We start from the raw sequence: 15,861 nt of genomic DNA, 5'->3' as shown, positions 1-15,861 counted from the left end.
TCTGCATTCTTTAAGTGCATTCACGGGATTATTTAAATGCTTCTATTAAATTCTTTAAATGCTTAGACAGGGGGCAAATTACAGTAGCATTTATGGTTAGAGAACCATAGGTTAAAAAAAAAAAACTTTTGTCCATTGTTAAATGCTAGTTTAATGATGCGACATGGCATACGTAAAAATGTATGTAAGCCAAGTTTTTAAAAAAGAGCTTAAAGAGTATTATGTATAAGCTAACATTTTGTCACACCAGGGGCGTAGCCATAATTTCAGAAGTGACAGAAATGTCAAATACAATCATTTTATGTATGTAGCCTATATAATAATAATTATTATTATTATTTACAAGGAATTATCTTCTTTATTAATTACTTTTAATTAGCTGTAATAAATCAAATACACTGCTGGACAATAATCAATCATTTGTAATCGATATTTTTTTCCTAATGGCAATTTTATGATTTTTTTATATACTAGGCTACATTTAATTAGCAATTATTTACATTTTCTGCACAGAATAAGGTATAAAATATTTTATAATCTGTTGATAATCTGCAAATGATCATTTGAATTCTCACATTTTATATTCTTTGAATAAATTTGCATACTAAAATTTGGATTGACTGACTTGGATTGAAATTTTTTGCATCAAACAAAAACAAGAGAGGACCAACAATATATTAAAGGGATACTCCAACCCAAAATTAACATTTTGTCATTCGGTCTACTGCTAACTAGTAAAACACTCTGATAATATGACGAGTTGTACCTCAAAATAAATGTTAGATGGAAACATTGTGCATTATTATCAGGTTTGTAACTTAATTTACTATAAAACTAATATAAACACTCATTCAATAACTTCTGCAGTACAAACAAACCAATATCCTGGAGTAATTCATTTACTCAAACAGTACAATGACTGAACTGCTGTGAAGAGAGAACTGAAGATGAACACAGAGCCGAGCCAGATAACGAACAAAACGGCTCAGTGTTCATATTCAGTTCTCTCTTCACAGCAGTTCAGTGTACTGTTTGAGTACATGAATTACTCCGGGATATTGGTTTGTTTGAACTCAGAGGGAGTGTCAGCCACATTAAAAAAGTTAACAGCTTAAGTAATTTGTGGATTAATGCGTATTGGAGATGCGAACTGTTTAAAACGATTCAGTTCGATTTGGTGAACTGAATGATTCGTTCGCGAACCGGCTATATAGACTTTTTTGTATTGAACTTTCTCACACAACAGTCACGGAGGAGAAGACAATGATGAATGAAGTCGTCGTTTTTGCTATTTTTGGACCAAAATGTATTTTCGATGCTTCAAAAATTCTAACCGACCCTCTGATGTCACATGGACTACTTTGATGATGTTTTTCTTACCTTTCTGGACATGGACAGTATACCGTACACACAGCTTCAATGGAGGGACTGAGAGCTCTCAGACTAAAATCTAAAATATCTTAAACTGTGTTCCAAAGATAAACGGAGGTTTTACGGGTTTGAAACAACATGAGGGTGAGTTATTAATTACATAATTTTGCTATCTGGGTGAACTAACCCTTTAAATAGGCGAAATGCCGTGAACAGTTAAAACAGTAAAAAAGAAAGCTTCGGCAGCTCTTTGTGCCTCATCAGGCGAAGACTTAAATAACAGCGCTTTGCACAAAGGTACGTTACCTGGCATTACGGACAGACTTTGATGTAAAACCTTCTCTCTTTCCAAAAAGCTCTCGGGTTAAGGAGTTCCAGGCGCCAAAAATCAGACTTGTGTGCCGGAGCATAAAACCGAGTCCTGAGAAGTCCTGAGAAGTTCCGCTCATAAACCCCGCCCCCTGCATGTAAACGAATGGAACCTCTTTCAAAAAAAGAAAGGGCGGCTGGCCCATAGACATATAAATACCTGCCTCATTGGCAACTTTGAGCCGTTGCCGCTATACGTCAACGCGTCCGCCATGTTGGTGAGGGCAAGACTGCCTTAAAACAAATCAAAGTAAACGGGGGAGCTGCGGTTTTTACTGAATAAAAACACGATAACGTTCACATTTATCAACCGATTTCAGAGGTTTCTGATCTACGTGCAGTTAAAAAAAAACTTTGCCTCTGCAGTTATTTAGTTAGGTTTGGAAAGTTATTAATTGAAAGCTCACATTTGTCTCACTTGTTGATTTCGTTGATTTTTTTCGGTTTACAAATCTGTTAATTTAGTATAACTGTGACATATTCATGTAATGTAATTTGAATGTACATTAGTTGTTTTATTGCTTTCTCTGTGTTCAGTCCCAACATTTTTCTTTCTTTTTTTCTCTCTCTCTCTTTCTTGTGTCTCAGGTCAGAACACAGCTCATTCCCTTTGAAATACTAGGATAAAATCTAAATAATTCATCTTTAAACACTAATAATTTACTATCGTTGAGAAAATTAATAAAACAAGTAAATACAAATCAAAAAGTGACACACTTGTCGTCCGCTTTTCATTTTGATAGCACTATAGCCTACAGATGAACTCCACAACAAATAATAACATGTAACTGATGAGGCTATGGATCCAGTGAAACTGAAAATATCACTGATACAGTGCACAGTAGAAATATAGTAAAAGTGATATTTTATATTAAAAAGTATATGTAGTACAACTTAAAGTGAATAATATGAAAAGCGAGTACAACGGTACAATAACATACCAGTATGTGATATAATAGATTTATAATAGCATAAAATGATATGTAAAATATGAATAATACCATAATAAATAACTGAACAACAATAGGTTCAGTCAGAACATAGATTTCATTTTTAAACAGCATTTATATACATATGTATGTGTCACGAAATGTATTCTGAATAATTCAGATTGCTTTCATTTATTTATTTCAAAATGTTCTGTGTTATGATGTCCATTGTTGATAGTTTTCATACTTAAGCTGTGAAGGGCTCAACACAACAGCTTTTATGATGCAGAAGCCACTTTAGTTTTTGATTCTGAATATATTATTCAGGTGTTTTGTTATTTATTTCAGAAATCCTTGTGATATATAATATTCAGTTTGTGCTGGTCTGACTTAAAAACACTCAAAATAGTTTTTAAACACTCAAAATAGTGTTTAAAAATTACCTTCTGTTTTACTTTGTGTTTGTATAGACCATAACGCATAAAAGCGCATTAACAGGAACATTAAAGAATGTTCTTTAAAAAAGTAACTAAACAGTAAAACAGTAATGCATTACTTTTTTGGTGTAAGTAATCAACAAAGTAATTGAGTTACTTTTTGAATTAAGTAACTACTGTAACTAGTTACTGATATGAATGTTTGAGTGTGAGTATGTGAGGTTTACCTTGCACAACAAAATCTCAAAGTATAGTTATGTTTATCACAGACCAGAATATGAGATGGTCCCCTCAAAAAACTTTATATTAATCAAAATTAATAATCATTATAACAACATCACACTGAGTTTTTCATGATATTGCAGCTGGACTCACTATGAGTTCCTATGTTTTTCATTTAGAGGCTATTAACATCATGTAGTTTTTGTGTAAAGACACACGCAGTACATTATCAGCATTAAAAAGCCCGTGCAAAGCTTTTTAATTGCAGTCTATAGTATTAGAATATGAGCTTGGTCATTCTGTCGATTCATTCAGGGCTGCTCTGGGTTTAGTACAAACACAACACTAGTCTAGGGAGGTATAGTCTTGTCTCTTGGAAATGTAGAGAACAGGTTTCCTCAGCTTTCCTTAAGGTTGTCCTTGTCCTGTTTGCAAATGGCTAAAAGGGAAGAAAAAAAGAATACATAGAATCAGTTCACAGTTTTATGAAAAGCAATGAAATCCTTATAATCAAGTGATGATAAACTTAATCGAGAACACTTTTGAATAACGGTCCATTAGTTAATTTTATTTAACTACTTTAGTTAACATGATCTAAGCAAGAACAATCCTTCTACAGCATTTATTAATCTTAGTTGATGTTCATTTCAACATTGTCACGGAAAAGAAGACTGGATGCAAGTGCAAGTTAATATCTCTTTAATGAGCGTATATCACAGTAGAGTCAGATATGCAGGAGATGACAAGACAAACTAGCAGCAGGAGAGATGGCAACACAGGGACCTTGATGGGCGTTGGTGCTTGTGATGAGAGGAGTACGTGAAGTGCCCGTGGCTGAAGTGATGAACGATGTAATCCAGAACGAATATCCAAGGAACAAACAGGCAACAGGAAACTGAGACGAGAGATCCAGAGCAGGAACAACTACACGGGGGACAACACAACACCAGGACTCCAAACAACGATCTGACAAACATCAGATGAAAGACAAGGCGTTAATATAGGCCAGATGGAATAAGCCGCAGCTGCAGCTGATCAGTAATCAGCGACGACGCCCACACAGAACAATCAGGTGATACATCCCGCAACCTACACACAGACAACAAGACTACACTATGTATCAATGAACCGTGACAGTACCCCTGCTCCTAGGAACGCCTCTCGGCGTTCCCACCACCCCTTACCTGTCGATTGTAATCATCGATAAGGGAGTGATCCAGAATGTCCCGGGCAGGTACCCAACTTCTCTCCTCTGGACCGTAACCTTCCCAGTCCACCAAGTACTTGAATCCACGTCCCCTCCGCCTCGAGTCCAGAATACTGTTAACCGAATAGGTGGGTTCCCCGTCTACGAGTCGCGGCGGTGGAGGAACCGGGACAGGCGGATTAAGCGGTGAGTGAAAAACTGGTTTAATTTTGGAAACATGAAAGGCGGGATGAATCCTCCTGTACGCTGGAGGCAATTTGAGGCGGACTGCCGCTGGACTAATGATTTTGGTGACAGTAAACGGGCCAATGAATTTGGGAGCAAGTTTATTAGCAACGGAGCGGAGCGGAATATTCTTAGTAGAAAGCCACACTTTTTGACCGACGATGTATACGGGTGGCTTTGACCGGTGGCGATCGGTCTTAGCCTTGGAGCACGCCCTCACCTGCAAGAGAGTCTCACGGGCTCTGTTCCAGGTGTGGCGGCACCTCTGGACAAAGGCGTGGGCAGAGGGGACCGCGACTTCTGATTCCAGACTGGGAAAAACAGGTGGCTGGTAACCTAAGCTAGATTCAAACGGGGAGAGGCCCGTAGAAGACACTGGTAACGAATTATGTGCGTACTCAATCATAGAGAGTTGTTGGCTCCAGGAGGAAGGATTCTTGGACGCCAAACATCGCAACATGCGTTCTAAATCCTGGTTGGCTCTCTCGGTCTGACCATTGGTCTGGGGATGGAACCCAGAGGAAAGACTAACCGTTGCCCCCAGCAACTTACAAAACTCCTGCCAGAATTTGGACACAAACTGGGGCCCCCTGTCAGAAACCACATCCACCGGGAGGCCATGTATCCGGAAGATGTGGTCAATGACAGCGACCGCTGTCTCCTTGGCAGAAGGTAATTTGGCCAAGGGTATGAAATGGGTCGCCTTCGAAAACCGGTCCACAACGGTCAAAACAACCGTATACCCTTGGGAGGGTGTTAGGGCGGTGACAAAATCTAGCGCGATGTGGGACCAGGGTCTCGAAGGGACAGACAGCGGTTGGAGTAACCCATCTGGAGGACGGTTGGAAGTCTTACCAGTGGCGCAAACCAAGCAAGTCAAAACAAAATCGCGGATGTCGCGAGCCATACCTGGCCACCAGAACCGTTGCTTGACCAAACATCTGGTTCGATTAACCCCTGGATGACAAGCTATGTTAGAGCAATGACCCCACTTAATGACGCAGGACTTTAACTCATCCGGCACAAATAAACGGTTCGGTGGGCACGCGGGCGGAGGCGTTACCCCCTCTAAGGCCGCTAGGACCTTCGACTCGACCTCCCATGTTAGAGTGGAGACCACTAATGTCTCAGGAAAAATACACTCGGGAGTGGATGGGCGTTCGGACGGACCAAAAGTGCAACGGGCTTGATGATTTTGGAGCCCGGGCGGTACGATAGAGTAAAATCAAAACGACCGAAAAAAAGTGCCCACTGAGCCTGCCTGGAATTGAGCCTTTTAGCTGATCGTATATACTCCAAGTTCTTGTGATCAGTCCAAACGATAAAGGGCACCCCCGAACCCTCTAACCAGTGATGCCACTCCTCTAACGCTAATTTGACCACCAACAACTCTGTTACCAATATCATAATTACTTTCCGCGGGAGACAAACGGTGAGAGTAAAACACGCAAGGGTGCATCTTGTTATCTGAGGGAGACCGCTGGGAAAGAACTGCTCCTACCCCCACCTCTGACGCATCGACCTCCACCACGAACTGAAGTGAGGAATCAGGGGCAATCAGAATGGGAGCCGAAACGAAGTGACTCTTCAGTTTAGCAAATGCAGCTTCGGCTGCATCTGACCACCTGAAGGCCGTTCTGGGGGAGGTCAAGGCAGTCAGAGGTGCGGCTAGTTGGCTGAAGTTGCGAATAAAACGCCGGTAGAAATTGGCAAACCCCAGAAACCGCTGTAGGACCTTACGGGAATCTGGACTTGGCCAATCCACCACAACCTTAACCTTATCAGGATCCATGCGAATTCCCTCAGACGAGACGATGTACCCTAGGAAGGAAACAGATTGTGCATGAAATTCGCATTTCTCCGCCTTGACAAAAAGACCATTCTCTAACAGCCGCTGAAGCACATTGTCTGACATGTTGAACATGTTTCTGGAGAGACGAAGAAAATCAGGGGTGCTCCGATCGCGATCGGCCGATCGTTATTCGCATCTCGTCAGTAAAGCCGGTTCTCTAATCAGCCGTTAATTCCATCAGGTGCGTGATTGCACATAGAGCAGCTGTTACTACACAGAGCCGTTGTTAATAGAGAAGATGCGCAAATCCACTTCATTTTCAACGTTTTTTTGGCGCATCTTCTCTATTAACAACGGCTCTGTGTAGTAACAGCTGCTCTATGTGCAATCACGCACCTGATGGAATTAACTGCTGATTAGAGAACCGGCTTTACTGACGAGATGCGCATTAACGATCGGCCGATCGTGATCGGAGCACCCCTAAAGAAAATATCAGTATGTCATCCAGGTAGACATATATGAACTGATCAACTATGTCTGACTCTACTGTGATATACGCTCATTAAAGAGATATTAACTTGCACTTGCATCCAGTCTTCTTTTCTGTGACAGAACGATCTGACCATTATCATGGATGCAGCGAGTTCAGCGGCTTTCACCGAGTTCATCAGCCACAGCATAACTCGTATAGATCAGCAGCAGGAGAGCATCTCTTCCACCGGACGCGCCGTCCAGGCGCTGGTAACACAGGTGTCCAAGCTCTCCCAACAGATGCAACAACTTCGCGCTCCCACTGCGCCAGCCCCGCCGACTGTTTCCCCACCACCTTCAGAACCACGGGACATCTTGTTGCTTGAATTTGTTACAAGAGAAAGAAGCCGCTGCGTGTGGTTTTCAATAGTTTCAAAAATTTACTATAATACTAAGCTAACCAAGTAAAATGTCGTAACTGAACATGAACTGAACGAATGAATCAAATGTAAAATCAGCAAAATCATGTGGAATTCAGCTTCTTGATCAGTTTCAGTAGTGAAGTGAAGTGAAGTGACATTCAGCCAAGTATGGTGACCCATACTCAGAATTTGTGCTCTGCATTTAACCCATCCGAAATGCACACACACAGAGCAGTGAACACACACACACACACACACACACACACACACACACACACACACACACACACACACACACACACACACACACACTGTGAGCACACACCCGGAGCAGTGGGCAGCCATTTATGCTGCGGCGTTGGGGGTTCGATGCCTTGCTCAAGGGCACCTAAGGCGTGGTATTGAAGGTGGAGAGAGAGAGAGCTGTTCATGCACTACCCCCACCCACAATTCCGTCCGGCCCGAGACTCGAACTCACAACCCTTCGATTGGGAGTCCGACGCTCTAACCATTAGGCCACGACTTCCCCTACTGCTCTGATTCACTCCGAGATCCTACACAATGATATTTGGACTTTATGGAGGAACAAAGCGCTGTGAATGAAAGGTAGAAGGAATGCAGCACAATTATCAATTCACCTCAAATATCTTCTTTTCATTATCATTGGAAGCCAAACTCAAACTCTATTAATTGCACAGATCTAAAGAGATCTCTCTTCTGCACTGTCAATAGCAGACACATAATAATGTCTTGGAAAGACAACTACTTTCCTTCATAAAAAGAGTAAACATGATAAAAAAATGAACCTCATAAAACCCAATGATATAATTAAAATCATGAAGTAAAATGACAAGAATAAAACTTGTAGATATTGTTTATTAAGGAGGAACTCCATCTTTAAGTTGATCTGAATCTGACAGATGAAACTGTAAGGTTTCTCTGCAGTGTGAATCATCTGGAGCCGCTTCAGATCTGCAGCTGTCATAAAAGTCTTCTCACACTAAAAGCACACATGATCTCTCACACCAGTGTGTATCTTCTGATGAACTTTTAAACTTTAGATGTGAAAAACTCTTTCCAGATAAAGAACATGAATGTGGTTTTTCTTTCGTATGAACTTTCAGGTAATTCTTCAGACCTGAAGCCTCATAAAAATGTTACAGTTGAAACTTTGCTGGTCTTAAAGATGGACTTTATTCACTGTGACTTTAGATGATGTTTCTTTGTTAGGACAGATTTATACAGAAGATATTTTATTGCTTGATGCATTATTGCGAGGATGAGTCATCAGACCTGAAAGTGCTGGATCTGAAGATGATCTACTGACTGAGGTTGAACGACTTCTGATTTTTTTTAAGTCAACTTTTATGTGATGAAAGTCTAGTCGAAGTCGACTAGTCGCTGATCACGTCCTTAATGAACAAATAAGCTTGGAGCTGAAAAAAAAAAAAACAGATTGTACACATCTATGGCCCTCTCTACCTTACACACACCACGCCCACTTAAATCAGATATCACATCACATCAACATGTCAGCCTGAGAGGTACCGAGGGTCATCGCTTTTGTCTTCAATAGTTCGCGACTAAAAACGCGTGGAAAACACTAGTCGCGCCGCTTTCTCCTTCTTTCCAAAGCGCTCGGGCAGAAGTGCTCCTGGGGCGTCTGTCGTTGCTAAGCATCCATGACACGCTCTCTCTCAATGAAGACGTAGAAATTTCAGCAAAGGATAAATGGATTTGCAGCACTAAAAATCGCTTGCAGTAGCTCTGCTACTAAATTCATTTCAAAATGGCAATCCATATACAGCTATGAACAGCTGTTCCTTCATCTTAGCTGAGCTTTCAACGTTGATACGGGAAAGGGTGAAGCTGATTGGTTAGTTATGGTCACATGACCTGCGGTGCGCTTGCGGCATTCTGAAAAGTTTAGATGTTTTTAACTCGATGCGGTGCACGTCGTGAGCGCGTTGCTTCCATTATGAGCGCGCATACCGCGCGCCTACATTGGAAATAACGAACTTGCGCGCGAAAAAGACGTGACGTGAACGGCCCCTAAAGATCCGCTAGCAGGCCGTCAAAAAAACGCATTCCGCGGGCGGCGCTAGGGCTGGGCTAAGGGGGCATAAGCCCCGAATATTTTGTTACCTTGTCTTTCTCATAGAGCAAAACAATTAATCAGAAAAACAAATGTAGCTGCCGCGATTACCCAATCATGAGAAGTGCATATTACATATATATATATATATATATATATACAGTACAGACCAAAAATGGACACACCTTCTCATTCAAAGAGTTTTCTTTATTTTCATGACTATGAAAATTGTAGAGTCACACTGAAGGCATCGAGGGCTATTTGAGCAAGAAGGAGAGTGATGGGGTGCTGCACCAGATGACCTGGCCTCCACAGTCACCGGATCTGAACCCAATCCAGATGGTTTAGGGGTGAGCTGGACCGCAGACAGAAGGCAAAAGGGCCAACAAGTGCTAAGCATCTCTCGGGGAACTCCTTCAAGACTGTTGGAAGACCATTTCAGGAGACTACCTCTTGAAGCTCATCAAGAGAATGCCAAGAGTGTGCAAAGCAGTAATCAAAACAAAAAGTGGCTACTTTGAAGAACCAAGAATATTACATATTTTCAGTTGTTTCACACTTTTTTGTTATGTATATAATTCCATATATAATTCCACATGTGTTAATTCATAGTTTTGATGCCTTCAGTGTGAATCTACAATTTTCATAGTCATGAAAATAAAGAAAACTCTTTGAATGAGAAGGTGTGTCCAAACTTTTGGTCTGTACTGTAAATAACAAAAAAAGTATGAAACAACTGAAAATACGTCATATTTATATTCTATACTCTGAGAGAGAGAGAGAGAGAGTGTGTGTGAGAGAGAGAGAGAGAGAGAGAGAAGAAATGTAACGGTTTAATGTTGTATGTAAACTGTGTTTGAGAGAGAGAGAGAGAGAGAGAGAGAGAGGTGTTCAGAGAGGAGTCTGTTGGATGTTAAGTTTTATGAAATCAATGTTGAAAATGTAAAACATTTCAAACACTGTTGGCAGAAGTGAAAAATAAATAATTTTAGGAAGTTACAATTTTGTTTGATTCCATGATGTATTTTACTGAACATGAGTATTTACAATGCAAATCCAAATTATTTTAATTTACTGACAGTTACTTATATTTTGTCTTTTAACTTTATTAAGATCAGATTCTGCAGGTAAAATAACAATATTAAGGTGACTTGACTTGACATAGCTTGTGACTTGACTTGACTTGCCCAAGAAAAAAATACTTGGGACTTACTTGAGACTTGAAGGTTAAGACTTGAGACTTACTTGAGACTTGCACATGTGTGACTTGGTCCCATCTCTGTCTATGGCACATGACACATCTATTGCTCCTATAACAGCTCATTTGTATCAGTTCTTTTGCCTTTGTGTTGATTTCTCACAGATTTCTGCTCGTTCTAAATCAGATATAGATAACGCAGCACAGTAAAGATTACATTTGTATGAATGCATTAGTGAGAGCGATTGTGTGTGTGAATTATTTCTACATGGCTAGGGTGACCATATGAGCCATTTTCCCAGGACGCGTCCTTGCCAGGATTTCTATATTGCCTGAAACACCCAAAGTAGTTTGACCAATAACATGCAGGTATGGTACATAATCAACCAATCGTCCAGCATCGTGGCGTGTGACAAGGTGAGATCTACAGAGAACGATCAAAGGAATGCAAATACACGTACATGTTAGGTGTTTGTTCGTTCATTCAACTTGAAGCGTCGCTGTGCACCGATCATTGTATGACACCAAAGTACCAAGAGAGTGATTTGAATTCATGAGGAGCCGTCTGCTCTGCTCTCTATAGCTCTTATGAATGTCATACAATGATCGATCTGCACAGCACAAACAGCCAAAATCTGGATATTTTAGACAATATAACAATCCTAGCAAGGACATGTCCTGGGAAAATGGCTTATATTGTCACCGTATACATGGCAGTGTCTCTCTAGTAGTAGTGACGCTGTGGGCTTTAGTTATTAAGAAATATATTATTTAAATTTTCAGTTTCTAAGCTATTTTATTGAGAAAAAACAGAACAGAGATGACAGTACATTTCCTCACTGAATGATTCTGTGCATGTGTGATGTACGAGCTACTGTCTGTAGTCTATGTGTGTGTGTGTGTGTGTGTGTTACAGTGCAGCAGCGCATTAGATTAGAACAGTGATTAATTTACCTGTACAATAAGCTGTTTAAAATGTGCATTCTCCCGTTCAATTTCAAGCATCCAGTATTATAATCATACATGTCTTGTGGAGCTTTCAGAGCATACATTTATTTGACATTTTAACTGTTTGGAAAAGGAGCATAAATGTGGAAGTCCTTCAAAGGTTTATTATCCTGTTGTGCCATCTATAGGACCAGCGACTAATCAACATCAAGCTTAAAGCGTCATGGCAGAACATTGATGTAGAGTAGTTGATAAGTCTGTGTATCCCCTAATACTGACTGTGAATGTTTTTGATATGCATGAGTAGATTAGATGATTGACTGAAACTCTTCCCACATACAGTGCAGTGATACGGTTTCTCTCCAGTGTGGATCCTCTCATGTGTTTCCAGGTCTCCTAACTGACTGAATCTCTTGTCACAGTGTGAACACTTGTATTCTCTTCAGTGTGGATCCTCTCATGTGTTTTCAGATGTCCTAGCCGACTGAATATCTTGTCACAGTGTGAACACTTGTAAGGTTTCTCTCCAGTGTGGATCCTCTCATGTGTTTTTAGGGATCCTAACTGACTGAATCTCTTGTCACAGTGTGAACACTTGTAAGGTTTCTCTCCAGTGTGGATCCTCTCATGTACTTTCAGGTCTCCTAAATGACTGAATCTCTTGTCACAGTGTGAACACTTGTAAGGTTTCTCTCCAGTGTGGATCCTCTCATGTATTTTCAGGGATCCTGATCGACTAAATCTCTTGTCACAGTTTGAACACTTGTAAGGTTTCTCTCCAGTGTGGATCCTCTCATGTTTTTTCAGGTCTCCTAACTGACTGAATCTCTTGTCACAGTGTGAACACTTGTAAGGTTTCTCTCCAGTGTGGATCCTCTCATGTCTTTTCAGATGTCCTAACCGACTGAATCTCTTGTCACAGTGTGAACACTTGTAAGGTTTCTCTCCAGTGTGGATCCTCTGGTGCAGTCTCAAATGTTCAGATGTAATAAAAGTCTTCTCACACTCAAAACACATATATTCTCTCACACCAGTGTGTCTCTTCTGATGAACTTGTAAACTATGCAGACGTGAAAACCTCTTTCCACACAAAGAACATGAATGTGGTTTCTCCTTTGAATGAACTTTCAGGTGATCCTTCAGGTATGAAGCCCTCAAAAATGTTTTGCCACACTGATCACATTCATACAGTTTCTCTCCAGTGTGGATGTTCATGTGTATCTTTAGGTATGTTGATTGTGTGAAACTCTTCCCGCACTGATCACATCTGTATGGTTTCTCTCCAGTGTGGATCCTCATGTGAATCTCAAGACCATGTTTGCTTCTCAAACTCTTTCCACACTGAGTGCAGGTGAAAGATTTCTTGTCTCTTCTCTTCTTTAAATCTTTCTGTTTGGTTTGAGAGCGACTCAAAGAGTTTTCTCCAGTTTTGACATTTTTATCCTCCTCTTTATTCTGTTTTTCATGCTCCTCGTTTTCTTCAATAAACTCTAAAATAAAAGTAAAAAAAAACTTTAGCAAATCACTTCAGGTTCTTCCAGTTACACTTAATAATAATAATTATTAAACATTTTAAAACATTAGATACAAATCCCACGTTTCTATAGTAAGAACCCTTAAGGCCCCCGATATACTTCAAACGAAGTTCGTTTTCATTCTTCATTTCGGTGCAAAAAGAAGTTAGAAAAGTTTAAGGGACGGTATACTGTTAACGAACTATCCGACACCCCCCGCACTGCTGGAGGCGGGGTGTAGATTAATGTAAACATGTCACGACGCTCCCGTGTATCCCCTCGTGCTTCAAGCCGGGGTTAACGACACCACGCTGCGGCAGACGGAGACGCTGAAGAGCAGCAGAGTTGGAGCAGAGCTGCTTTCTGACAACATCTCCAGGACACTTCGCTCCAAGTGACTAGTAAGACAATTCTCAAATAACTGTTATGATGACTTTTGTTCCACCCGCTTAAATGATAAAAGTATTTGGGCTGTACAATCTATTAAGACTGTGTCTGTTCCCCGAATAGTGAGGTCAAAATATAAATTTAATGTAGGATCTAGAAAAAATCTTATCGTGATTAAACCAGAAACATGTAAAGGAAACTAACAAAAGCAATCTTTAAAGTTTGGGCTCATAAATATTAGATCACTCAAACCCAAAGCAGTTATTGTAAATGAAATGATCACAGATAATAGTTTTAATGTACTCTGCTTGACTGAAACCTGGCTAAAACCAAATGATTATTTTGGTCTAAATGAGTCTACTCCACCAAACTACTGTTATAAGCATGAGCCCCGTCAGACTGGTCGTGGCGGGGGTGTTGCAACAATATATAGTGATATTCTCAATGTTACCCAGAAAACGGGATACAGGTTTAACTCATTCGAAATACTTCTGCTTAATGTTACACTGTCAGACATGCAAAAGAAATCTAATGTATCTCTTGCTCTGGCTACTGTGTATAGTCCACCAGGGCCGTATACAGAATTCCTAAAAGAATTAGCAGATTTCCTCTCAGACCTTCTAGTTACAGTTGATAAGGCGCTAATCATGGGAGATTTTAATATTCACGCTGATAATACAAATGATACATTTAGGACTTGCGTTTACTGACCTAATTAACTCTTTTAGAGTTAAGCAAAATGTCACCGGGCCCACTCATCGTTTTAATCAGAGGCGTAGATTACGTGGGGGACACCCCCCGCTTTTAATATCATGGGAATTCGTCCCCCGCACCTTTCCTGCATATGATTTGATGTTTAATTCGGACACAGAATACAGCGAGATGGACATCACAGAGCGCAAACAACTCCTGTAGTGTGCGTTTCATTCATACTCGAAGCTGGAGGCTCTCTCCTAATATGGGCAAAAGCGTCCAGCTATCGCTGTATGAAAACAGTTTTACACAGAAAAAAAGCCAAGAAACTTTTGCAAACACGAAGACATTAAACATACGATTGCAACAAAACAAAAATAATGTGAAATATTTTTACTAACCTATTTAAATTAACTGTTTTCTATTTGGATATATTTCAAAATGTAATTTATAGAGATTTCAAAGCTGAATTTTTACCATCATTACTCCAGTCACACGATCCTTCAGAAATAATTATGATATATGATAAAAAAATAATAAAAAAAAAACACACTTTGATAATATTGAAACCAGTGGAGTAGATTTTTTTTTTCAGGTTTCTTTGATCAATAGAAAGTTCAGAAGAACAGCATTTAATTTGAAATAGAAATCCTTTGAAAAATTATTGCTTTATCATCACTTTTGATCAATTCAAAGTGAAGTGAAGTGACATACAGCCAAGTATGGTGACCCATACTCAGAATTCGTGCTCTGCATTTAACCCATCAAAAGTGCACACACAGTGAACACACACCCGGAGCAGTGGTCATCATTTATGCTGCGGTGCCCGGGGGCAGTGGTGTTGCTGGCCTGAGACTCAAACCCACAAAAGAGTCCTTGCTAAATAGAAGTGTTAATTTCTATATTTTTTTCCCAAAAAACTAAAATTATATATTGACTTATTGAGCTTTTGAATGACATAGTGTATTATGTTGCAAAAGCTTTTTATTTCACATAAATGCTGATCTTTGGATCCTTATATTTATCAAATAATACTGAAAAAAAAAACTGTTTAAAAAATTATGTTTTAAATGTTTGATAATCAGTAAATCAGTATATTATGATTTCTGAAGGATGTGACTCTGAAGACTGGAGTAAAAATGCTGAAAATACAACATTACTCGCGTCAGATCAAGGCTGCATCTCATTTCTAGTTTTACTTGATCTTAGTGCAGCGTTCGACACCATAGATCATGACCATACTCATAGATCGATTACAAAACTATACAGGGTATTCAAGGGCAGGCTCTAAGATGGTTTAGATCCTACCTGTCCGATTGCTACCATTTTGTTTACTCAAATGGGGAGTCATCTCATTTATCATCAGTAAATATGGAGTGCCACAAGGATCCGTACTAGGTCACCTTCTATTTTCAATATATATGTTGCCCCTTGGTATATTATCAGAAAACACGGAATTAGCTTCCACTGTTATGCTGATGATACTCAGCTATATATCTCAACGAGACCAGATGAAACCTCTAAATTATCTAAGCTAACAGAGTGTGCTAAATTGTAAAAGATTGGAGGACCAATACTTTT

The 15,861-nt window shown here is 40.0% G+C and overlaps 1 pseudogene; it reads right to left on the bottom strand.

The window, feature by feature from the left end:
• LOC113101112 (zinc finger protein 91-like) overlaps window positions 1-13,161 on the bottom strand; it is a 55,166-nt pseudogene extending 42,005 nt beyond the window's left edge.
• Between the last annotated feature and the right edge of the window lie 2,700 nt (window positions 13,162-15,861).

Source organism: Carassius auratus, unplaced genomic scaffold (genome assembly GCF_003368295.1).
Source record: "Carassius auratus strain Wakin unplaced genomic scaffold, ASM336829v1 scaf_tig00217539, whole genome shotgun sequence".
Taxonomy (NCBI): Eukaryota; Metazoa; Chordata; class Actinopteri; order Cypriniformes; family Cyprinidae; genus Carassius; species Carassius auratus.
Note: the sequence above shows the minus strand (reverse complement) of the source record. Positions and strands in the feature narration are given on the sequence as shown.